Source organism: Schistocerca cancellata, chromosome 10, assembly GCF_023864275.1.
Source record: "Schistocerca cancellata isolate TAMUIC-IGC-003103 chromosome 10, iqSchCanc2.1, whole genome shotgun sequence".
Classification (NCBI taxonomy): Eukaryota; Metazoa; Arthropoda; class Insecta; order Orthoptera; family Acrididae; genus Schistocerca; species Schistocerca cancellata.
In genome coordinates this window covers 2,932,139-2,958,421 of record NC_064635.1, presented here as the reverse complement: position 1 = coordinate 2,958,421, position 26,283 = coordinate 2,932,139, and the positions used below count along the sequence as shown (strand labels likewise).

Genomic DNA, 26,283 nt, shown 5'->3' with positions numbered 1-26,283 from the left:
AATATGGAATCGGTGGGTTCCGGAGGGTAATACGGAACACCGTGCTGGATCCCAACGGCCTCGTATCACTAGCAGTCGGGATGACAGGCATCTTATCCGCACGGCTGTAACGGATCGTGGAGCCACGTCTCGATCCCTGAGTCAACAAATGGGGACGTTTGCAAGACAACAAGCATCTGCACGAACAGTTCGACGACGTTTGCAGCAGCATGGACTGTCAGCTCGGAGACCATGGCTGCGGTTACCCTTGACGCTGCATCACAGACAGGAACGCCTGCGATGGTGTACTCAACGACGAACCTGGGTGCACGAATGGCAAAACGTCCTTTTTTTCGGATGAATCCAGGTTTTGTTTAAAGCATCATGATGGTCGCATCCGTGTTTGGCGACATCGCGGTGAACGCACATTGGAAGCGTGTATTCGTCATCGCCATACTGGCGTATCACCCGGCATGATGGTATGGGGTGCCACTAGTTACACGTCTCGGTCACCTCTTGTTCGCATTGACGGCACTCTGAACAGTGGACGTTACATTTCAGATGTGCTACGACCCGTGGCTCTACCCTTCATTCGATCCCTGCGATACCCTAAATTTCAGGAGGATAATGCAGGACCGCATGTTGTGGGTCCTGTACGGGCCTTTCTGGATACAGAAAACGTTCGACTGCTGCCCTGGCCAGCACATCCTCCAGACTCTCACCAACTGAAAACGTCTGGTCAATGGTGGCCGAGCAACTGGCTCGTCACAATACGCCAGTCATTACTCTTGATGAACTGTGGTATCGTGTTGAAGCTGCATGGGCAGCTGTACCTGTACACGCCATCCAAGCTCTAGAATAAGATTTTCACTCTGCAGCGGAGTGTGCGCTTACGTGAAACTGTGTGCCGGACGGAGACTCGAACTCGGGACCTTTGCAGGAGAGCTTATGTTAAGTTTGGAAGGTAGGAGACGAGGTACTCGCAGAAGTAAAGCTGTGAGATCGGGACGTGAGTCATGCTTGGGTAGCTCAGTCGGTAGAGCACTTGCCCGCGAAAGGCAAAGGTCCCGAGTTCGTGGTCACGGCACCACTCCAAACGCAGCATACGCGTGGGGCGGCAGTTCGCTGATCCGACTGCTGCCAGTCTCTGACGAGTGGCAGAATGTTGTACAGTCTATTGCTTGTTCTCGGATCGCAGGCGCCGATGTGGAGGGGTTAGAATGAGCTCGGCAGGCAGTAAGAGACCTCCTCTCGTGGTGGTCAGACGGAACCTCGGTGAGAGTACACGTACCCTCATGTTCCCGTGTCGCCCGACATCATCCCACTGTCACCTCGGAATGGCCTACCCATTTGGATACTGCACGAATCGACCAGCTGGCCAAATGGAGATCCAGAATGGGGGTCCCCGATAACGCTGTCTCTCACGAGTACACGGCATCTCTGTGTCCTTAACTGTGATCCCTCAACACCTGATGCTGTTAACGTCTCTTATGTACCCCATCATGTCGGGTAACAACACCACATACGAAAAACGCTAATAGAGTCTTGTGGCCATTCTACCTGTGACAGATAAATGAAATCCTAACGATGGTGTGTATGTGTACGAAGTCAGAATGTCATCCAATTGTGTGTTCCAGATGCTCCCAAATATATGCATTTTGATGATTTTCTAGTTGTTAATTAAGTCACAGGGTGCACTTAGTAGAAAAACTGTTGTCAAACTTAAGTTCAGGGCCCAAAATTCCATAGGATTAGGCTAAACCTAACAAAAAGTTAAATTAGTTGTCTATGTTCTTCTCATATTTTCTAATCGTATGATAAATGTTGTGGACTGACAAGACAGCCAGTCCACAGTGACGGGTAACCGAAAGGCACGCGTTTACACACGCCGGCTGGCGTTAGGTCTGAAACAGGATACGTAATGAATGCTATAAAGAAAAGTACGTAGCTGCTGGAATACTTAACTTTAATCTATCATTTGTATACAGCATTCTTGATGATACAAGTGAGACTCGCTCTAGAAATGGTTAATGGCGCCTTGCTAGGTCGTAGCTATGGACTTAGCTGAAGGCTATTCTAACTATATCTCGGCAAATGAGAGAAAGGCTTCGTCAGTGTAGTCGCTAGCAAAGTCGTCCGTACAACTGGGGCGAGTGCTCGTACGTCTCTCTAGACCTGCCGTGTGGTGGCGCTCGGTCTGCGATCACTGACAGTGGCGACACGCGGGTCCGACATGTACTAATGGACCGCGGCCGATTTAAAGCTACCACCTAGCAAGTGTGGTGTCTGGCGGTGACACCACAATAAAAAATTTTCTTCGTATTTTTTTTTCGTGAAAGTTAAATAATAATATTCACAAAATAGACATAAATGAGGAGAAAACAAAAATTGATGAGGGTACAATGAAACTACAATACAGGCAGGAAATGCTGTAGATCGATAGCCACATGTGTCAAGAAGCAGATGAGTTTAAACATCTGGAGGTGGTAGTAAACATAAGAAATGATAAGAAACAAGAAGTAGAAGCGAGGATAAATGCGGCATCCGGAACGTCATATTCACTCAACCAGCTACTGTCATCCAAAATTTTTCTAGAAGAAGAAAGATAACGTTACATGAAATTATAATCAGACCAGTATTACTTATGCTACAGAAATATGGAAAATACATAATAACGAAGAGAGAAAGATAAAGGTTTCGGAAAATAAAAACCTGCAGAAGATAGTTGGGCCAATGTACGAGGGAGGAGAATGGTGAAGAAGAAAGAACACGTAGCTCAGAGGACAACATAACGAAGGAGATGTTGTGCCACATCTGTAAAAGGGAGCAGGGATCAAGACTGTGAGGGGTGGACAGAGCTTGAGACAGGCGGTAAATAAGATGGAGATACCAGTTGGCCAAGGATCTTGCGCACACTAGGAGCGAGGGAGGAAGACGTCAAAGGGCAGAAAGGCCTGGAGGACGCTACTTGACGAGGCCGAAACCTGACTGCGGTTTGTGTGTGAGCCAGGAGAATACGAGGACGACTAAGTGTATAACAGCACGGTTTCTCCGTCCATCCGTGCACGCCACTGTAATTCCGTAACTCACCCCCCCCCCCCCCCCCCAGCGCTATGGGGGCTTAAGAGGCGTGGTAGATCTCTAGCCGCCATCTATAAAGAACATATCGGTTTGCAACGGCAGGGTTCGGTGTAAAAAGAGGGCATCGCACCAACGGAAGCAGCTGGGAACCGAGGGCCGAAATGAACGAGACCGGCCGGGTATGTGCCTTCCAGAATGTTCCGTCATCCTGCTGTGGTGGCGAAACCCTCCAGGTGAGAAACGTGTATATGTGGACGATGGCAAGAGACCTGCGTTAGCATACTTTTGGAAATTGATTACTTCGGATGAAGGAAAGGTTAAAAGTGACAAGAAGTCAGATAAATGCAACTGAAAATGAGCTGTTTCAGGTAGTGAAAATTGTAGATCAACAGTATGCCGAAAAGTAAGAGAGGAGGAGATCTTGCTTGCAGTGAACTGAAAGAAGAAAACAGAAAGAAGGGCAGTGAAGAAATGATAGTGAGAACCACGTTTAGCTTCACAACGGAAGAGAATGAACCAACTGAGAAAAAAAATTAACAGATGACAATGGAGCGAGATGCTGAGCAAGCAGACCTACAGAAACTGCTGAAAAAAAAAAAAAAAAAAAGATTACGAAACGAACTACGCAGAGCTAAAATGACTGAAGTTCGTGAAAGACAAGGACCGCAAGTCCACGAATGAAACAAAAGTGTACGAGAAATGCAAAGCAGAAGAATCAGAGATTACAGTCTGACGGGCGAAACAACCCGATCTACAAGAAAACGAAAAAGTCAGCGACAGGCTACTTTATTTCAAACTAGCGAACCCGGCAACGCTTTGCAATAGCTAAATATGTAAAATATGTATGGGAACTGTATATACGTCCTAACTCCTTGACGCCGATCTGTCTGTCCACCTGTTCTCCTCGCCCTCTCTTTGTCCATTTCCCCTCCCCTCAATCTCTCTCCATCTCCTCCTCACCCCTTCGTCCTTCTCCTGCCTCCCCCTCGCTGTGTCAATTTTCACCGCCCCCCCCCCCCCCTTCACTGCCGCATCTCCTCTTCGCCCCGGCTCTCTGATCTTCAGCCTTGTTTATTGTTATTGCAAACGATATCTCTATTGTGAAATGAAATCACTTAAAATGAACGGCTAAATCTGTTCGGATCATTAATGTAAGGCAGGCTCAACAAACAATCGCGTCTGGCAGTGTAGTTCAGCGCCCCGTAGGCGACGGTGCGTCGCCAGTGTCGGCACATCGGCACAGGAGCGAGAGAGAGAGAGAGAGAGAGAGAGAGAGAGAGAGAGGGAGAGAGAGAGGGAGAGAGCGAGAGAGAGAGAGAGACGGCACGGCACTGCTCCGCGCTGGACTGCCCCGCGGTCAGGTCCAACGGAAACAAAGTAACAGAGGAGGCGCAGCTCTGTAAAAGGGGTCGATGAGCAAAGCATTTACTGTTTACGTAACGTGTGGCAGAATTACTGCACAAAGCTTTAGAGAACGATATCCAAAACAGGAATCGAAGAACAACTCGGTAGTTTTCTGACCCACACGTTGATTCTATTAGCATTGCACTTGCACACTCGTCATACGTGCAGTAGGCGTCTTCTGAAAGATATATCAATACATATTCTATTTTACATACATAGTCTATTTTAGAAATAATAGTATCATGCAAGAATCTGAACTGAACCAGTTAAGAACTTTTCGAGATGTTTGCTAACAACGTTAAACTACACCTTGTCTTTATATAGTAGTATAGATTAGGGTATTGTGGAATACTTAATTGGATTTAAGATCATTTAAGATTTATTTTGAGCGATTGGTAATATTTTTGACCGTGGAAATGGAAATGAGCGTTTGGCGTCATTGGCCGGGAGGCCCCTCGCGGGGCAGGTCCGGCCGCCTTGGCGCAGGTCTTATTACATTCGGCGCCACATTGGGCGACCTGAACGCCGGATGGGGATGAAATGATGATGAACACAACACAACACCCAGTCCCTGAGCGGAGAAAATCTCCGACCCAGCCGGGAATCGAACCCGGGCCCGGAGGACGGCAATCCGTCACGCTGACCACTCAGCTACTGGGGCGGACATTTTTGACCGTGAAATAGTTACATAATTATGATTTTTTTAATGTTCATTTCTTCGATGCGTTCAAGTGATCTGGAATTTCTCAGAAAATTAATAAAATGTGAAGATCAAGCGAAGCGGCGCTCTTAAGCTAGTATTTTAAATGAACAATTGGAGCTAACGCGAGGGGTATTCCAAACCAACATCCGGTGACCAGTATTTAACAGATGGTGGCCCTGAAACAAGTTTCACGCACGCAGCGCTGTCTGCAGACTATTTAGGAAACTAGTGCAACGTTGGTTTGTTTGAGTAGTGGTTGGCCAGGCGGTGAGAGCAGATGCCGCCAGTGGTGATGCGCCCGGTGTGATTAGACTTTTGCTGACAAAAGGATCTTCAGCTGCTGAAACCGTCGTGAGTTATGCCTAATGATAAACCTGAAATAACGAATGACAAACAAGTTCGAAAATGGTATCGAGAATTTCAAAATATCCGTATTCACGATGAACAGCAGGCCCAGTACTCCGGCTGACATCTCTGATCAAGTGAATCAAAAAATTTCGAAGTGACCGTCGATTGACAATTAGTGGTCTGACTAATGAATTCCAAAATTTTGTTCGAGCCTCAATTTACGGGACTGACATCGGACAGCTTGGGCATCGCAAACTGTGTGCGAGGTGGGTTCCAAAAATGCTCGCCGATCAGCACAAAGAGCGAACAACTCGTAGTGCACGACAGTTTCTGGAGGACAAGATGGAGACGATTTACTTTCCCACGTGGTTAAGAGCGACGAGACGTGGATGTTGTACGCCGACGCAGAATTGAAACAGAAGTCAGTGCAGTGGCGCCATTCAAGTTCACCCAAGCCGAAGAAGTTTAAGGTATCTCTGTTTCAGAACGGAAAAACGGTGGCTATTGTTTTTTTCTTTTCGGACGACGAAAAGAGCGCCCTTGATCGATTTCCTGTATCGTGGATCAACAATTACAGCGGACGTATAGTGTGAAACGCCCATGTATCTCAGTCGCCCGGTCGACAATCGACTTCGCGGGAAACTGGCACAATCCTCCTTCAAGACAACGCACGCCCTCAGACCGCTGCTAAAACGAAGGAGACGAGTCAAGGTTTTTGTTCGGTATTTGTTGATCATCCTCCGTACAGTCTCGACCTTGCACTGAGCGACTATTTCCTCTACTTTCATTTGAAAAAATGGCTGAGTGGACAACGATTTCGAAGACTGGCGTTAACAACTGGTTGAACACCCAGGCAGCAGACTTCTATGATGAGAGGCTAAAGAAGGTGGTCAGCTTTAGAGAAAGTGTGAGGATATGAACGGCAATTACGTGGAAAAGTAAGGTAGATATGAGGTAAAATTCATTGAAGAGCCAAAGAAACTGGTGCACCTGCCTAATATCGTGTAGGGCTCCCGCGAACACGCGGAAGTGCCGCAAGACGACGTGGCATGGACTCGACTAATGTGTGAAGTAGTGCCAGAAGGAACTGACACCATGAATCGTAAAGGGCTGTCCATCAATCCGTAAGAGTACGAAGGGGTGGAGATCTCTTCCGAACAGCACGTTCCAAGCATCCCAGGTACGCCCAATAATGTTCATGTCTGGGGAGTTTAGTGGCCAGTGGAGGTGTTTAAACACAGACGAGTGTTCCTGGAGCCACTCTGTAGCAATTCTGGACGTGTGGGATGTCGTATTGTGCTTCTGGAATTGCCCAAGTCCGTCGGAATGGCCGGCCGCAGTGGCCGTGCGGTTCTAGGCGCTACAGTCTGGAACAGAGCGACCGCTAGGGTCGCAGGTTCGAATCCTGCCTCGGGCATGGATGTGTGTGATGTCCTCAGGTTAGTTAGGTTTAATTAGTTCTAAGTTCTAGGCGACTGATCACCTCAGCAGTTAAGTCGCATAGTGCTCAGAGCCATTTTTGAACCGTCGGAATGCACAATGGGCACGAATGGATGCAGGTGATCAGACAGGATGCTTACGTACGTGTCACCTGTCAAAGTCGTATCTAGACGTATCAGGGGTCAGGCATCATGTTTCCAGTCATCAAAAGTCCAGTGTCGGCGTTAAAGGGCCCGGGCGAGGCGTAAAGCTTTGTGTCCTGCAGTCACCAAGAGTACACGAGTGCCTCATTGGCTTCAACGGCCTATGTCGATGATGTTGCGTCGGATGGTTCACACGGTGGCCCTTGTTGATGGTCCAGCATTGAAATCTGCAGCAATTTACGGAAGGGTTGCGCTTCTGTCAATTTGAAAGATTCTCTTCAGTCGTCGTTACTCCTGTTTTTGCAGGATCTTTTTCTGGCCCCAGCGATGTCGGAGATTTGATGTTTTATCGGATTCCAGATATCACGGAACACTCGTGAAATGTTCGAACGGGAAAATCCCAGCTTCATCGCTACCTCGGAGATGCTGTGTCCATCGCTCATGTGCCGACTATAAAGCACGTTAAACTCACTTAAATCCTGATAACCCACCATTGTAGCAGCAATAAGCGCTCTAACAGTTGCGCCAGACACTTGTGGTCTTATATAGGCTATAACCGACCGCTGCGCCGTATTCTGCCTGTTTACGTATCTCTGTATTTGAATAGGTATGCCTGTACCAGTTTCTTTGGCGCTCCAATGTTATGTATTACTGTCAATAGAAATCTTTTCTCAGGAGCTCATTTCTTTACGAGCGAACGAACGTTTGTTTTGAAATACCCCTCGTAATTAGACCGGCCTTGCAACCTCAGCATCCTCCCGTCACTTGCAGGAGTGGCGCCCAGCGCGCAGCCGCTGCGGTCGACGCCCGCCACCTGGACGCTGTACGCCGCGGCGCCCACCAAGGTGTACAAGAGGCACGCCGTCGCCGCGCGCACCTGGGCCTTCCGCAGCGAGCGCGAACACCTGCTGGTGCTCTCCAGCCGCGACGACGGCGATAGCGACGGCTCCGGCTCGGAGCCGGCGGCGGCGGCGGCCCGCCACGTCGCCCCCGGGAGCCGGCCGATGGCTCACTCCGAGTCCTTCGCCAGCCTGTGGAGCGACTTCCTCGCCAGGCTCTCCGCCGACGACGACGGCGACGGCGACAGCGACGCGGCCGGTTCGGACGCCGTGGTTTCCCGGCAGGCCGTGTCCAGGACGGCCAGGAGCGGCGGCCACCACCTGCCCACCTACCACCGCGACCCGCTCGCCTACGTCAGCAAGTACGTCCCCGACGACGACGACGACGTAGCTGCTGCCGGCGGGTTCGTCGGAGCCCGCTCCGTGTTGGGGACCAGAGTGGGCGAAAGCAGATCTGAGAAATCGGAGAAGCCGACCTCAGACGAGGCATCCACAGCAGACAGTAAAGTCGAGGCGGTCACCTGGCCCAGCTACGACGATCCCGTCGTGTACGGTGACGCCCTCGAGGGTAAAGAGCGGCACTCCACCGGCATCCCGGTACCAGCTGAGCAGCGGCCGTCTGCGGCACGGCCGGCAGAGGAGCGACTGGGCGCGGGAGACGGCGGTCGTCCGGACACCGGGAAACAGACCGAGCACAGTAATGCCGGCGTCACTACACTCGGTACCCTACAAACTACTCGTGAGCAAATTGGGGAGGACAGAGACCGAGAAGCGTCCAATCGGAAACTACCTCCAAATGGCGCAGGTGCGCCGGATGAGAAATCGGGCGACGAGAATGAGACAACTGGCGAGAGCAGCAAGCCCGACGAGGGAGCAGCGAAGCGGGAAGACGAGCGGACCGACTTCGTGCCGTACTTCGCGCGGCCCGAGCACTACAGGATGAGCTACGGGCGGGCAGAAGAGGGCGAGGGCGAGGGCGAGGGCGAGGAGCGCTCTGCGCAGCCTGAGGCGGCCGACCTGCAGGAGAGGGGCAGCCGGCAGAGCCGCGTCGCGGCCACACCCAGGTACCCTCGCCTGCGCTGTCCGCCTAGTTTCGCTTTCAAAGTCACGGGCAACTCAATTCTGAACCAGCTGCATACTAACTGGAAACGGCTATTTCTGCTTCAGATAGCGAATATTCGACAAGCACGAAATTGACTTCAGACATGCCACAACGAAGCGTAACAGCATTTGTAATGTTCTCCGTATACGTACACCGTTTATAAAATAGTCAGCAACACTGTAAGTTGTTCACCGACGCTGCTGTTAGCTGCATGAAACAATCGATGTTGGACCATCGTAAGAAAATAAAAGGCAAAAAAATGGTTCAAATGGCTCTGAGCACTATGGGACTTAACTTCTGAGGTCATCAGTCCCCTAGACTTTGAACTACTTAAACCTAACTAACTTAAGGACATCACACATATCCATGCCCGAGGCAGGATTCGAACCTGCGACCGTAGCAGTCGCGCGATTCCAGACTGTAGCGCCTAGAACCGCTCGACAACACCGGCCGGCAATAAAAGGCACTTGCAAAAAATTTTCACTGGTTGCAACTAATGGCATCCCTCTTTAAATATAGGTGATGAATAGCAAAACTAAAAGATAATTAACAAGAGTAATCAAATTTCTGGAATACATCTGTCTAGGTAACATTTTTGGAGACTAACATTTCAACATCACAGGTTGATGTAAGCGCGAAATAAGCCATTGGAAATGTAAAATGTTGGTACAGTAATATGCTACCATGTTGAATGCAAGCCCGCAAACGTGCATGCACCGTGTTGTACAGGTGTCGGATGTCTGTGCGATAGTGTTCCACACCTGTTGCACTTGTCAGTGAATACAGGGACGATTCATATTAGTAGTGGATCGCGCTGGAGTTGTCGTCCAATGATGTCCCATACGTGCTCAATTGGAGACAGATCTGGTGATCGAGCAGGCCGAGACAACCGGTCCACACTCTGTAGATCTTGTTGGGTTACAATACCGGTATGTGTGTGTGAGCGTTATTCTGTTGGAAAACACCTCCTGGAATGCTGTTCATGAATGGCAGCCAAAAGGCCTAATCACAAGTTTGAAATACAAATTTGCAGTGTTGGTGCGTGGAATAACCAGGAGAGTGCTCCTGCTGTCAAACGAAATCGTACACCAGACCATAGCTCCCAGGGTAGGTCCAGTGTGTCTAGCACGCTGAAAGGTTGGTCGCACGCCCTTAGCTGGCCTCCTTCTAGCCAAAAGACAGATATCACTGGCAGCGAGGCAAAACCGGCTTTCATTAGGAAACGCAATGAGCTGTCGCTTGACACCACGGAAGTCGCAAATGGCGGTAGTTTCGGGTCAGTGGACTGCAGGCTACACGGCGCCTGGCTCAGAGCTTTCCACGGGCTAGCCAATTTGCAGCAGTTCCTTGTATCATACTGCTGCGCCAGAGCCACACGCCGGACACGACGGTCTCCCCTCTCGGTAGTGCAGAGAGAGCCCAGTCTTCTCGTGACCACCGCTGCTATCAGTCACGTACAGTGGCTCCATTTCTGCCAAGCCTTTCTGCAATATCCAGCTTGTCGTATACGACCTCGTTCAGCCTCAGTGACCGTGTTGATAACGGCGCCACTGTTGCCTTAAAGGCACTCTGTACTAGCATCAACTCACTACGCCCAGTCTCCCAGGTGACTAACGCTCACCAACAAACTTGTCTGTCATCCTCGTAGTGGCGCTACTAGCGCCACTCTCACGCGATTGCCGAGAAATCTGAAGAGACATCTTTTAGAGGCAGAAACACGCCGACCAACTTTCGTTTATGTCGGTGTTGCGATTTTTTTTCCCGCCAGCGTATTAATAAATTAAACATAATTCCCACAACTAAGAGAAAGAACCGATAGAATTCCGTTACAGGATTACAGGCGAACACGTAGAGCAGGTCACAGTGTATACGTATTTAGGAGTAGTTCCAAGAAGCGATTGAAACGGAACGAACATGTAATAATCAATCGTAGGGAGGGTGAACAGAACACACTGATTCGTTGGACGACTTCTACGCGTCTGGAATGGAAACTGCGTACGAGTGGCTGGTGCCACTATTGTTCCAGACGTAGGAGGAATCCGGAGACAGGTAAGTCGACACAGCCCGTACGTCTAACAGAGATGAACGGCGAACTCAAATGGCGATCTCTGGAAAGAAATCGTCGCTGTAAAGCCTGCTGGGTGAATTTAGTGAATCTGTATTTTAGGAAGACTGCAATTTCGCTATAGCTGTACATCTCGTTTGTATCATGAGCATGAGGTAACGGAAATCGGGGCGAAGGCGGGGGCGGGAGCCTACATAGAGTTTAAAAAAATTGAAAAAAAATTGATGAAATATTGTGTGACATAATTTGTCTAAAAGTAAGAAATAGAACGTATTAGAGAAAGACTTGACGAGCCTCATTTGTCGTACATGACTATGAGCATCATTCAAAGATGCGTCATTATGTTTCACTAATCTGTTATATTTCTTACTTTTAGACAAATTATTTCAGTAAACATTTGAGCGACGTTCTTTCAGTGTTTTTAATTTTCATGTTCTGTTCAGAAAACAAGATCTTACTGACACCTTATTTGTTTTCCTAGCGTCTTCCGCTCTCTACATGTCCCGAATATAGTACTCGATTCGAAGGAATGATTACTTTCAAGCAAATAAACCCATCTTTGCAAACGTAGCCCATTCTTCGATTTCCTGCTCTTACACTCCTGGAAATTGAAATAAGAACACCGTGAATTCATTGTCCCAGGAAGGGGAAACTTTATTGACACATTCCTGGGGTCAGATACATCACATGATCACACTGACAGAACCACAGGCACATAGACACAGGCAACAGAGCATGCACAATGTCGGCACTAGTACAGTGTATATCCACCTTTCGCAGCAATGCAGGCTGCTATTCTCCCATGGAGACGATCGTAGAGATGCTGGATGTAGTCCTGTGGAACGGCTTGCCATGCCATTTCCACCTGGCGCCTCAGCTGGACCAGCGTTCGTGCTGGACGTGCAGACCGCGTGAGACGACGCTTCATCCAGTCCCAAACATGCTCAATGGGGGACAGATCCGGGGATCTTGCTGGCCAGGGTAGTTGACTTACACCTTCTAGAGCACGTTGGGTGGCACGGGATACATTATGTTGTTGTTATGGTCTTCAGTCCTGAGACTGGTTTGATGCAGCTCTCCATGCTACTCTATCCTGTGCAAGCTTCTTCATCTCCCAGTACCTACTGCAACCTACATCCTTCTGAATCTGCTTAGTGTATTCATATCTTGGTCTCCCCCTACGATTTTTACCCTCCACGCTGCCCTCCAATACTAAATTGGTGATCCCTTGATGCCTCAAAACATGTCCTACCAACCGATCCCTTCTTCTGGTCAAGTTGTGCCACAAACTTCTCTTCTCACCAATCCTATTCAATACTTCCTCATTAGTTATGTGATCTACCCATCTAATCTTCAGCATTCTTCTGTAGCACCACATTTCGAAAGCTTCTATTCTCTTCTTGTCCAAACTATTTACCGTCCATGTTTCACTTCCAAACATGGCTACACTCCATACAAATACTTTCAGAAATGACTTCCTGACACTTAAATCTATACTGGATGTTAACAAATTTCTCTTCTTCAGAAATGCTTTCCTTGCCATTGCCAGTCTACATTTTATATCCTCTCTACTTCGACCATCATCAGTTATTTTGATCCCCAAATAGCAAAACTCCTTTACTACTTTAAGTGTCTCATTTCCTAATCTAATACCCTCAACATCACCCGACTTAATTCGACTACATTCCATTATCCTCGTTTTGCTTTTGTTGATGTTCATCTTATATCCTCCTTTCAAGACGCTATCCATTCCATTCAACTGCTCTTCCAAGTCCTTTGCTGTCTCTGACAGAATTACAATGTCATCGGCGAACCTCAAAGTTTTTATTTCTTCTCCATGGATTTTAATACCTACTCCGAATTTTTCTTTTGTTTCCTTTACTGCTTGCTCAATATACAGATTGAATAACATCGGGGAGAGGCTACAACCCTGTCTTACTCCCTTCTTAACCACTGCTTCCCTTTCATGTCCCTCGACTCTTATAACTGCCATCTGGTTTCTGTACAAATTGTAAATAGCCTTTCGCTCCCTGTATTTTACCCCTCCCACCTTTAGAATTTGAAAGAGAGTATTCCAGTCAACATTGTAAAAAGCTTTCTCTAAGTCTACAAATGCTAGAAACGTTGGTTTGCCTTTCCTTAATCTTTCTTCTAAGATAAGTCGTAAGGTCAGTATTGCCTCACGTGTTCCAACATTTCTACGGAATCCAAACTGATCTTCCCCGAGGTCGGCTTCTACCAGTTTTTCCATTCGTCTGTAAAGAATTCGTGTTAGTATTTTGCAGCTGTGGCTTATTAAACTGATTGTTCGGTAATTTTCACATCTGTCAACACCTGCTTTCTTTGGGATTGGAATTATTATATTCTTCTTGAAGTCTGAGGGTATTTCGCCTGTTTCATACATCTTGCTCACCAGATGGTAGAGTTTTGTCAGGACTGGCTCTCCCAAGGCCGTCAGTAGTTCCAATGGAATGTTGTCTACTCCGACTCAGGTCTTTCAGTGCTCTGTCAAACTCTTCACGCAGTATCGTATCTCCCATTTCTTCTTCATCTACATCCTCTTCCATTTCCATAATATTGTCCTCAAGTTCATCGCCCTTGTATAGACCCTCTATATACTCCTTCCACCTTTCTGCTTTCCCTTCTTTGCTTAGAACTGGGTTTCCATCTGAGTTCTTGATGTTCATACAAGTGGTTCTCTTATCTCCAAAGGTCTCTTTAATTTTCCTGTAGGCAGTATCTATCTTACCCCTAGTGAGATAAGCCTCTACATCCTTACATTTGTCCTCTAGCCATCCCTGCTTAGCCACTTTGCACTTCCTGTCGATCTCATTTTTCAGACGTTTGTATTCCTTTTTGCCTGCTTCACTTACTGCATTTTTATATTTTCTCCTTTCATCAATTAAATTCAATATTTCTTCTGTTACCCAAGGATTTCTACTAGCCCTCGTCTTTTTACCTACTTGATCCTCTGCTGCCTTCACTACTTCATCCCTCAAAGCTACCCATTCTTCTTCTACTGTATTTCTTTCCCCCATTCCTGTCAATTGTTCCCTTATGCTCTCCCTGAAACTCTGTACAACCTCTGGTTCTTTCAGTTTATCCAGGTCCCATCTCCTTAAATTCCCACCTTTTTGCAGTTTCTTCAGTTTTAATCTACAGGTCATAACCAATAGATTGTGGTCAGAGTCCACATCTGCCCCTGGAAATGTCTTACATGCGGACGTGCATTGTCCTGTTGGAACAGCAAGTTCCCTTGCCGGTCTAGGAATGGTAGAACGATGGGTTCGATGACAGTTTGGATGTACCGTGCACTATTCAGTGTCCCCTCGACGATCACCAGTGGTGTACGGCCAGTGTAGGAGATCGCTCCCCACACCATGATGCCGGGTGTTGGCCCTGTGTGCCTCGGTCGTATGCAGTCCTGATTGTGGCGCTCACCTGCACGGCGCCAAACACGCATACGACCATCATTGGCACCAAGGCAGAAGCGACTCTCATCGCTGAAGACGACACGTCTCCATTCGTCCCTCCATTCACGCCTGTCGCGACACCACTGGAAGCGGGCTGCACGATGTTGGGGCGTGAGCGGAAGACGGCCTAACGGTGTGCGGGACCGTAGCCCAGCTTCATGGAGACGGTTGCGAATGGTCCTCGCCGATACCCCAGGAGCAACAGTGTCCCTAATTTGCTGGGAAGTGGCGGTGCGGTCCCCTACGGCACTGCGTAGGATCCTACGGTCTTGGCGTGCATCCGTGCGTCGCTGCGGTCCGGTCCCAGGTCGACGGGCACGTGCACCTTCCGCCGACCACTGGCGACAACATCGATGTACTGTGGAGACCTCACGCCCCACGTGTTGAGCAATTCGGCGGTACGTCCACCCGGCCTCCCGCATGCCCACTATACGCCCTCGCTCAAAGTCCGTCAACTGCACATACGATTCACGTCCACGTCCACGGCATGCTACCAGTGTTAAAGTCTGCGATGGAGCTCCGTATGCCACGGCAAACTGGCTGACACTGACGGCGGCGGTGCACAAATGCTGCGCAGCTAGCGCCATTCGACGGCCAACACCGCGGTTCCTGGTGTGTCCGCTGTGCCGTGCGTGTGATCATTGCTTGTACAGCCCTCTCTCAGTGTCCGGAGCAAGTATGGTGGGTCTGACACACCGGTGTCAATGTGTTCTTTTTTCCATTTCCAGGAGTGTAGTTTGGCTACGAAAATCTGGACAAAAATCCACTGTGCAATACACAGGGAACCTTGTTTTCGCTCCACTGAAATATTTGACCAAAAATAGAAGTTGGGAATGAAATGGATGGGAAAATCGGTAAAATTAGTACGAAGTGCTCTCCGCTAAACACTGTAGACTGGATTGCAGACTATATAGGCAGGTACCCTGGGACGCTGTGCTATTTCTGTTTAAGTTGAATGTCACAGTAACTACGATCGTACGCCTCGACCTGACATACAGGGCACGTTTTCAGGAGGAGGCCGTGGTACTTCCAAGACCCTGGGCCGCGATACGGCGGCACCGGAAGGCGCGAGCGCCAGCGACAGCAGCAGCAGCCCCAGCCGCCGCAGCGCCACAACCACCGTCAGAAACTCGAGCAGCACCAGCAACAGACCCACGCCGAGGCCGACGTGTGGGAGTACTACGGCAACCCCGACAACTTCTACATCCCTCCGGACACCCTGTCGACCATAGTCGTCGAGAAGCAGGAGAAGGGACAGGGGGAGGGGCAGGAGAAGGAGGGGAAGAAGCGGGGGGGCGAGCCCCAGGCCAGGGCCAGCGCGGCCGCCGGGCGCAGCAGCCGGGAGTCCGACTGGCCGCCCCTGGGCTTCCGCAGCAGCACCCACCACTCCGGGCCCGCCGCCGGAGGCCCCGGGGGGCGAGGCGCGGCGGCCGAAGCGGAGGCGGCCGGGCCCTCCGCTGGCGAGCAGTGGTCGCTACACTACCCCAGTGGCAATCCTTACCACAGCGACTACGAGTACCCGAAGGTCGAATACACACCGCCGTCGGCCTCGGCTCCTGCTGCCGTTGCCGCGTCTACTGCAGAGGGTTCCGACGGTAACTACCCCTGGTCTCTGTACACTTCACCGTCTCATTATTTTGGATCTCGCAAAACGAAGGTCGCCGAAAAAACTGGCGGAACTGCTCCGACCAGTCCGTCCTCCGAGGGCACAACTGGGAACGGTGAGAAGGCTAAGGGTAAAGGTGCCGTCAGGGAAGGAGGCGGCGCGCCGAGCAAGCCGCCCACCCGAGGCGCCGACCCGCTGTGGCACCTGGCCATGAGGGCGCTCGCCCACGCCGCCGCCGCGGGGAAGGCGAAGCCGAAGCCCTCCGGCGCGCACGAGAACAACAAGGCCGAGATCCCGAAAAAAGGCGACTCCCTGCAGTATCCCGGCTCCCCGTCCCGTGCTTCTGGAAGCGAAACTGTACCAGACACCTCGAAGAAGAGTGACGCTTCCACCGACACTGCCCCGACAAATCCAGTTTCTTGGTTCTCTGGAGAGGGCACTTACCCTTCCCGTCAAACTTCGAGGGCTTCTTCAGTCATTAACCCAGCTACAGCAACGACTTCTACAGATGACCGAAAACATGGAGAGGTGTCAACAGATGCAGCTGGTGGCGATCACTGGACACCGTACACTGGCCACTTTAGCCAGAATGCACACGCAGGTGAGTGCTAGTGAGACATTTATCATCTCAGGTTCGTCAGCTGACGGTTCGCCTGTGGCTTTACCGTACACCCTACATCATTGTATTTAATAATAATGAACTGTTTCTATTGACCTATGTCTGTCTTTTCCAGTTAACCGACACCGTAAAACACTGAGAGTTAAAACGAAAATTTGAACAACTTCTTATCGTACAACATAAAGCCCACCGGGACTATATTTACTAAAACCATCAATAAGGGAGTCATTTAAATTTGTTTACTCCACAAGTACAAAGCCTTGATCCAGCTTAGCCTCTGTTGCATCAAACTAATGATTTCTTCAACTGGATGAACGCATTGTGTTCCAGGTTAGTTTCTCCACGAGCTTACATTCCGCAACAAGAACCCTTCACCAGTCCATCAGATACACATGTCTTCTAGTCCACGATGGACCCCCCTCCCCTCCGTACAGCCTGTGCATCCGGCAGATTCAACAGGCACATCGTTTCGCCTCCATCACATCCCGCCAACAGTTCGCATCGCAAAGATTCTGTGGCGTCTCCCTCTCACACCATCCGTTACTGAGGTTCGAAGGACATCTCTGTGAGGCTCTTCCACTTCATAAATCAACACTTGACGATGCTATCATTTTTTTTTTCATTCCGTCTCTATCCGATACTGTCGAGTAAGACTAAAGAAACGGGACGATAGAGCGTTTCCTTGTTACAAGTCTCCCTGCAGTTAATGGCAGTATTCTGTTGCTAAGACTTCCCTACATATAACAGCCTAACGAAGCTGTCAGTGTTGCGTACTCCACGAGCTTATTGTGCTGCTTTATTATCGAGGGACTTCACTGACAGAGAGACGCTACAAAGCAGTATGTAGTACACGTTCACTTCTGAAACTAGCTGGTCACATTTTCTTAAAAAATAGTAAACCGCTATTTGACTGTGTATTATTATATTTATCTTTTGTACAATCCAGATTTTGGCTTGTATGCCTTTATCAAGTACAATGCTAAACGTTGTAGACCGTTATTATTATGACTTAATAATGGTGTAACAGCCTGTAGCACTGTATTTGATAATGGCATACAAGGCGAAATCTGGATTGTACAAAAGATAAATTTAATAATACACAGTCAAATGGCGATTTACTCTTTTAAAAAGTATTGCATGACTGACTGAACGCCATCGAAAACTTTCCACCTGGTCACAGCTGTCTGCGAACCAGCAATCGAGATATGCGGCAAGACGTGAAAGCTCAGAGCTTGGCTCTGACTAACGTATCACACCAAATACGCACGCTTTCCTTGCGCTGCTGTCCAGATCCAAACGTGGCGTTCCTCACAGCTACGGTCCTCCAGTAACTATAGAGGGACGATGGAATAATGGATCCTCCCAGTTGTTTGCAAAAAAAGACGCGAGCAGTCCCACTAGAAGGAGAGGTGCGGGGCGGGACTCATCACAGTGACGTGGCAGGAGATCTAAAAGTGAAGGAATAGCCGCCTAGTTCTACGGATCTGGTGCCCATTTTTAGAACTCTTCTAGACCTGCACTTGGGTTTCCCTCAGCATTGTGACCTGCTGTCCGAAAATCTCTGGAACCACTTAGTAGTCTGCCGCGTCGAAACCAAGCTGCGTGCAGTGTAGAGCCAAACATATGTTCTATCACGGGCTTTATTACTGTGGAAGAAATTTTTCTGGCATCTTATGCGCTTTCTTGATTTCAAAACTTCTCCACTGATATACAGTATCTGATGAAAAGTGTCCGGACACTCCCATTGAAATGCAGCGACACCGGACCCATCAGTGTAAAAGGCTGCGGGGAGTACCGTGTTGTTAAGTAGAAAAGCAATACGAGCGAACTGGTTTCGTCAGGAGAGGTCAGTCACATCGGACGTGGACTACTCGTTGGGTGTCACCCGAGTCACGAATCCACCAGCGACATCGCAACTCTTCTGCAGCTACCCAAATCCAGTGTCGGTGATGTGTCTGTGAAGTGGAAACGCGAAGAAACAACCGCAGCTTATCCGAGAGCAGGCAGACCCCTGTGTACTGACGGCCGGGGATTGTCGAACAGTTCAGAGGGTAGTTGTAAACAGTACAGCACGAAATAAGTGGAATGGATCACTTCTCGAGTCCCAAAGTGCTACCTGGAGTCCAGCTAGCAAAATGACTGTGCGTAGGAAGTTAAGAGAATTGGATACTAGGGTCGGTCGGTTGATGGGGAGGGACCAAACTGCTGGGTCGTCAGTCCACTAGGGTTGGGCAGCTCCTCATAAGCCACACATTTCTGTTGACTATGCTGGCGATACTTGAGGTGACGTAAAGAGCAACGCTACTGGACGGTGGGTGACTGGAAACGAGTGACAGATCACTCTGCACCCTCTGGCGATCTGATGCGGTTGTTTGTGTTTGGCGAATGCCTGGGGAACGCCAGCTGCCACGGCATTCAGTGCCAACAGTGAACTACGTAGAAGTCGTGCACGATACGGGGAGGTTTCTACTTTTCTGGTTTCGGCTCTCGAGGATGAATGGCTGCCATACCTCCACAGACATCGGGGTACCTCGCTGAAAGTGTCCCCAGCAGGGTCTTACCCGACGTAAACGCACAGGGTGGGCACCCCCTGTATCAGAGTCCACTAATAGGGGGGACATCTTCGATCAGATAATCTATTTTGGATGTTAATGTTCGCCGTATGTTTTGTGTTTAACTTAATGACTTTTTTTATGCTGCACACTGCAAATCGTCTCTAGAAAATTCATTCTCGTTTCTCGAATATGTACTCGTATAGCTATTGGTGGTTGAGAGTACGTGTCGCAGTTCTTCCTCGGCGTTTCTGCCCGCAGACGCCGGCTCCGGCTCCGGCTCCGGCAGCGCTGCGCCGCCGTGGCCCCCGGCGGCCTTCTTCAGGGACGACTACGGGGTGTCTGACGCCGGCGGGCCGCCGCACAGCCGCCAGCTGCAGGTGAGCACGTGGTCCGCCGTGGCGCTCCCAGCTGTAGCTTCGTGCTCGCGACTCACCTCCACTAATTAGACTGACAATTAGCCGCCTGCTCCACGCCTTTAAGCGGGATGGAGTACGATGCTTCCGAACTATCGTGGGGCGGAATCTCTTTCCTTTGTTTGCACTTGTTAGGCGAACTGCTGAGCACGGCAGGCGTAACGAAAAAGGTTTTTATTACTTAGTGGCACAAAAACTATAATAATTATTTAGATCATAAAAACGGTAATAATTAAATGCCAATGACCGAGCGATTATGTAAGTTGAAATTGGAGAGGAGGGAAAGGAAAGCAAAGGGACAAAACGAAAGGAAAGGGACGGAAGTCATGATGTGAGCTGCATCAGGACCTACCTTATGCGGAGTGAAACGTGTCCGGCCCGGGATTCGAACCTGGGGCCTGCTGCTTACTAGGCAGCTGCGTTAACCATTGGGCCACCCGGACACAGTGTTCATCGCAGCTACGCGGACTGTCCCGGTACGTCCGTCACCCCACCCACACTCCCACCTAGCGCCCCCTGTCTGCGATCCCCGTCAGTGTCCTCTACCCTCGCTACTTTTGAGATTATGTGAATGCGTGGTATCTGTTCTTTCCGTCATATCAGAAGAAACAGACGCCACGCATTCGTATAACTCGGTAGTTGTCGAATATTCTATTATACAGGGTGAAACACTAACTATTACCACTAAAAATTACTCCGGAAGTATGACAGGACCTGAAAAGTTGGTGGGACAAGAGTTGCGTGGCACAACGGGGGTCATAATATGACGTTGCTTTATTGTTGCTAGGTGGGGTCGCTTCAGAGATATGAAGATCAACTTTGTTCTTTTAAAATGGGATGCTGCAGTTTGGTTCTTATTTTCTGATAACGGCTATCGAGACGAATCAAATTATTTGTAACATTAAGGTCTTTGAAGGTCAACGAGGGTCACAAACGTGGCACGAACGTCCATTCACAGAAGGTGAGAAGGTGTTCGAAGTGATGACCATTGGTATCAATGCAGTGCTGCAATCTTCTTATCACGGATTGAGTGATATTCCTTACCACTTCGGCACTTATCGAAGCCCATGCTCTGAAAATTCTCTCTCGTCTATCGTGCAAATAGTAAATATTCTCCGAATACGGGTTATGCATCTAATGTGCCACTGACATGTAAACACCATTCGACGGTTTCGCAATACAACACTAATATGAACGGTAAGACTAGTATCGTCGAATCAAGCGAATGAGAATGATGTATTCCTTCGAAGAACAAGTCGATATGCTTGTCATTTAGGGAAAATGCCAAACGAAATTCAATGAGAACTTGAGACATACGCTTATACGAATTCGGAAACATCGCTCACGCGAAACTCAGTGCTCTTTCCTATCGCATGCAAGACTTCAGTGCCACGTGTGGAGGTAACCAAGTTGTTTCGGAGTTTCTAGACTTTCGGAAAGCTTTTGACTGAGCACCACATAAACGCTTTCTAACGGAAAAACGTTTCTGTGGGAAGACAGTTTTAACTTGGCGAAAAGTTTTCTGAAGTACACTCCTGGAAATGGAAAAAAGAACACAAGGTTCCCTGTGTATTGCACAGTGGATTTTTGTCCAGATTTTCGTAGCCAAACTACACTCCTGGAAATGGAAAAAAGAACACATTGACACCGGTGTGTCAGACCCACCATACTTGCTCCGGACACTGCGAGAGGGCTGTACAAGCAATGATCACACGCACGGCACAGCGGACACACCAGGAACCGCGGTGTTGGCCGTCGAATGGCGCTAGCTGCGCAGAATTTGTGCACCGCCGCCGCCAGTGTCAGCCAGTTTGCCGTGGCATACGGAGCTCCATCGCAGTCTTTAACACTGGTAGCATGCCGCGACAGCGTGGACGTGAACCGTATGTGCAGTTGACGGACTTTGAGCGAGGGCGTATAGTGGGCATGCGGGAGGCCGGGTGGACGTACCGCCGAATTGCTCAACACGTGGGGCGTGAGGTCTCCACAGTACATCGATGTTGTCGCCAGTGGTCGGCGGAAGGTGCACGTGCCCGTCGACCTGGGACCGGACCGCAGCGACGCACGGATGCACGCCAAGACCGTAGGATCCTACGCAGTGCCGTAGGGGACCGCACCGCCACTTCCCAGCAAATTAGGGACACTGTTGCTCCTGGGGTATCGGCGAGGACCATTCGCAACCGTCTCCATGAAGCTGGGCTACGGTCCCGCACACCGTTAGGCCGTCTTCCGCTCACGCCCCAACATCGTGCAGCCCGCCTCCAGTGGTGTCGCGACAGGCGTGAATGGAGGGACGAATGGAGACGTGTCGTCTTCAGCGATGAGAGTCGCTTCTGCCTTGGTGCCAATGATGGTCGTATGCGTGTTTGGCGCCGTGCAGGTGAGCGCCACAATCAGGACTGCATACGACCGAGGCACACAGGGCCAACACCCGGCATCATGGTGTGGGGAGCGATCTCCTACACTGGCCGTACACCACTGGTGATCGTCGAGGGGACACTGAATAGTGCACGGTACATCCAAACCGTCATCGAACCCATCGTTCTACCATTGCTAGACCAGCAAGGGAACTTGCTGTTCCAACAGGACAATGCACGTCCGCATGTATCCCGTGCCACCCAACGTGCTCTAGAAGGTGTAAGTCAACTACCCTGGCCAGCAAGATCTCCGGATCTGTCCCCCAGTGAGCATGTTTGGGACTGGATGAAGCGTCGTCTCACGCGGTCTGCACGTCCAGCACGAACGCTGGTCCAACTGAGGCGCCAGGTGGAAATGGCATGGCAAGCCGTTCCACAGGACTACATCCAGCATCTCTACGATCGTCTCCATGGGAGAATAGCAGCCTGCATTGCTGCGAAAGGTGGATATACACTGTACTAGTGCCGACATTGTGCATGCTCTGTTGCCTGTGTCTATGTGCCTGTGGTTCTGTCAGTGTGATCATGTGATGTATCTGACCCCAGGAATGTGTCAATAAAGTTTCCCCTTCCTGGGACAATGAATTCACGGTGTTCTTATTTCAATTTCCAGGAGTGTACAACGAAGGCTGTCATACGGGATGAAGCGTCATCTACATACACTGGCGTAATATCTGGTGTGGTGAGCCCCGGGGGGGGAGTCTGATAAGAATTTTGCCGTGCATGTTATACATTAATGACGTAGCGCTCTCTGGATTTTACCGCATGAGGCACACATGGTGGATGAAATTGTATCCTGTTAAAATTGGCAGTAATATCGAGGTAGGTTTCGAAGAAATAGCAGCCTCAAGGAACAACAGGCAAGCAGCTGTTAGTGGAGAGAAATGCGAGATTGCGCACCTGAGCAAACGTGAAATCGCTTTCACTACAGGAGGAATGTGTTGCAACTGGAGTGATTCGTGCCACACGAAGATCCGGGTGTAACGGTAAACAGACGTAATGGTGGTAACGAGAACGTGGATAACTTGGAGGTAAAGCAAATGTGGGGCTACGACTCACTGGTAGGGTACTGGCAAGTACAGTTTGCCTACTAAGGTGTTGCTTGAGAACCATTGTACGGCGCAGTCATCGAGGGCATTGAAGAGAGCGTGGTAAGGGGGGGGGGGGGGGGGGCGGTCGCAGGCCCCACCTACTGGCGATGCTGGAGCCTCTCAACTGTCAGAGACTCGAAGGCAGGCGCGGTTCTTGACGCGGACAGCTGCTTGGGCTACTTCGCGGAAAGCGTTTAATGGCGGAGACTAGCGATATTTTTCAGATCACTACGTACAGTGTGATACCACGCCGATCTTACGAACTTTCAGGGATGCTGCGGAAGGGTAAATGTACCAATTTGGCAGTGGGCCTCTTGCACTGCCAGCTCCTTGTTTTCCATATCTTGGGAAGAGGAAGTACGGCCAAAAACAAGAATAAAAGTACACTTAAGATGGGCTCCTTACGACCTTTTTTTTTTTTTCACTAGCTGCTTATATTTTATGTCCCACCGTCTAATTTCTTATGGTGGGTCGTATATTGCCACTTAGCCGCTGTGACTGGGTCCGGGGTCCGCAGTGACTGAAAGTAACACCACACCGGCTCCCGTCCCCACTCACACCGTTGCCCGTGTCCCGCCACGTGGAGGCGAGCTCTGTTTAGATCCATTTGACATTTTTTTTTTGTGCAGCATTAGAAAAACGTATAACTAATACAAAATCAAGTAAGATATTAATAAACAAAACGAAATTAAATATTTAGAAAGAAGGAAGGAAGAGAACTGAATAAAGAAGTTATAGGTATAATATTGCCCGTCACCTGGTTGCGGGCGGCGGCCCGGGTCTTGGAATGAACCTCAAGACGCTGGCCGTTGCTCACCATGCCTTTAACATCCACTATCCTAAAAACTACCTTAACTAGAAGAGATTAGGGTACGTTAAAGCTAGAAACTAAGACTAAGACCTCCATGTCCAGCCTACTAAACTATTTACGATATACAATAGAGAGGTAACTGATTTTGTGCTTGGCTCAAAGTTGCTAATGAAAGGGTACTCGTAGTAAAAGTAATAAGGTAATGACGCTAACGGTTTGTGTTGAGCCTACAAGGCTCCTAGTAGAGTACATCAGGCGCAAGCACCTCCCGGCCCCGCCGACAACACGACCTGAATGGTGGTTTTCCCCGATCTACCATAGGTATCCGTCGGGTTGGGCTCAAAAGAGAGGAACCACAATTAAGATCCTTCCATCCAGGACGTGCGCCGCCTCTTACCAGGGGGGCGTGGGTCCCTTGAAGAGGTGCCCAACTTTAAGCTTCACATGAGAAGTTCTTAGTATAGTGGAGGTTGAGGTATAGGCTGTGTAGGTTAGTTGTGCAAACAGTTCACACTGAGCCAATGAGACTTACAATGATACGTGGTGTGGCAGTTAGCACCTTCCGGCCCCGCCAGCAACACAGCCTGAGCGGTGGTTTTCCCCGATCTACCATAGGTATCCGTCGGGTTGGGCTCAAAAGAGAGGGACCACAATTAAGATCCTTCCATACAGACTGTGCGCTGCCTCTTAACGGAAGGCGTAGGCCCCTTGAAGAGGTACCTAGCTTTAAGCTCTTATTACACATGGAGATGCTGTTAACTATTTACATGTAACGTGCAATCTGTTTTTAGGATTGTGTGTGACTTGTGCACCTCTTGTCGGTTGTTCCACTCTATTCTTTGAATTTAACTTGGTTGACACTATGGATCATCCGCGCTGGACGCTTCAATATCTGTGTTGGTGTCCTGGTCTGTATCTGTTTCTTCTTCATCACTCGTGGTGCTAATCATATCTGTGTCCCCCTGGGCATCGTGACGTCTGTTTGGACGGACTTGCCTTCGGTAGGGTCTGTTGCGCAAGTATTCTATTTGTTGGATCTTCGAGATTTCGTCCGTTAGTTTGTTGAGTTCAGTCCACCTTTCCGGGTCGCGAATTATGGCATGTAGTTCGTTCTGTGTGTTCAGGCGATTTATGTGTACTGAGTGTCTTATGTTCGTGCGTTGTCCGCAGAAGAAGACAGTATGTTCAGGGCAACCTTCTTCCCCGCATGTGCATCTATTAGTCTGCTGCAGACTCACGCGGTACAGGTGCGTGGGATAAGGGCCATGTCCTGTGATGAAATGTACCATACCGCGGCTGGGATCAATATGTTTTAGTTTTAGTCTTTCCCGGATGTCAGGGAAGAAGTTGTATACACGGCGGCCCTTATCGCTGTTGGCCCACTCGCTCTGCCAGGTATCCACTCGCCATGCTCTGAGTTGGCGTGTTGTCTCAATCGGTACACCAGTGATCTGCCGAACCTGGTCTATTCTCCCCATCCTAAGCCAGTACATTGCTGCGCGGTACCTGATGGTGATATCTATGGGGAAAATTCCCATGACGACACATAGTGCGTCATTTGATGTTGTGTTAAATGCCCCTGTTAGTCGAAGTAGAACACTTCTTTGGCCTCGACGTACAATGGTTCTGTTGGTTGAGAGATTTAACCTGTGGGCCCACGTACTGGCAGCAAAGCATAGTACTGACTCGAAGAGAGCGCAATGGTATGTTCGTGTCACTGACAGGGGTAGTCTATGAACTATGAGCACTTGTCCATCTTCACTACTGTGGAACACTTCTCTTTTACTGTCCACGTGCAAACAGCTCTTAAGGTATGCATTTCAGAGCCGATGTTTTATTGGACGTTTTTCTTGTTTCCGCCCATACTACCACCTCGGAAAGTTGCCTACCATAGAATCTTAGCAAAAACTGTACCGGTACATGTATTACACTGTCTGAATCGGAATGATTTCCGCTCGTAACTTTCGACTTGGCAGTTTGGGAGCGGCGTCCCTTACCTGAGACTGAGACCAAGCGAGGTGGCACACTGGACTCGCATTCGGGAGGACGACGGTTCAATCCCGCGTCCGGACATCCTCACTTAGGTTTTCCGTGATTTCCCTAAATCGCTCCAGGCAAATTCCGGGATGGTTCCTTTCGAAGGGCACGGTTGACTTCCTTCCCCATCCTTCCCTAATCCGATGAGACCGATGAC

General features: G+C 49.5%; 1 protein-coding gene and 1 non-coding gene across 4 annotated transcripts in view; both read right to left on the bottom strand.

Moving 5' to 3' along the window:
• Nucleotides 1–26,283, bottom strand: part of LOC126106790 (uncharacterized) — a 467,803-nt gene that overhangs the window by 246,456 nt on the left and 195,064 nt on the right. The gene's annotated exons all lie outside the window — the stretch shown is intronic.
• Trnat-agu (transfer RNA threonine (anticodon AGU)) lies at nt 20,141–20,213 on the bottom strand. The gene has a single exon. It is a non-coding gene; the product is annotated as a tRNA-Thr (tRNA).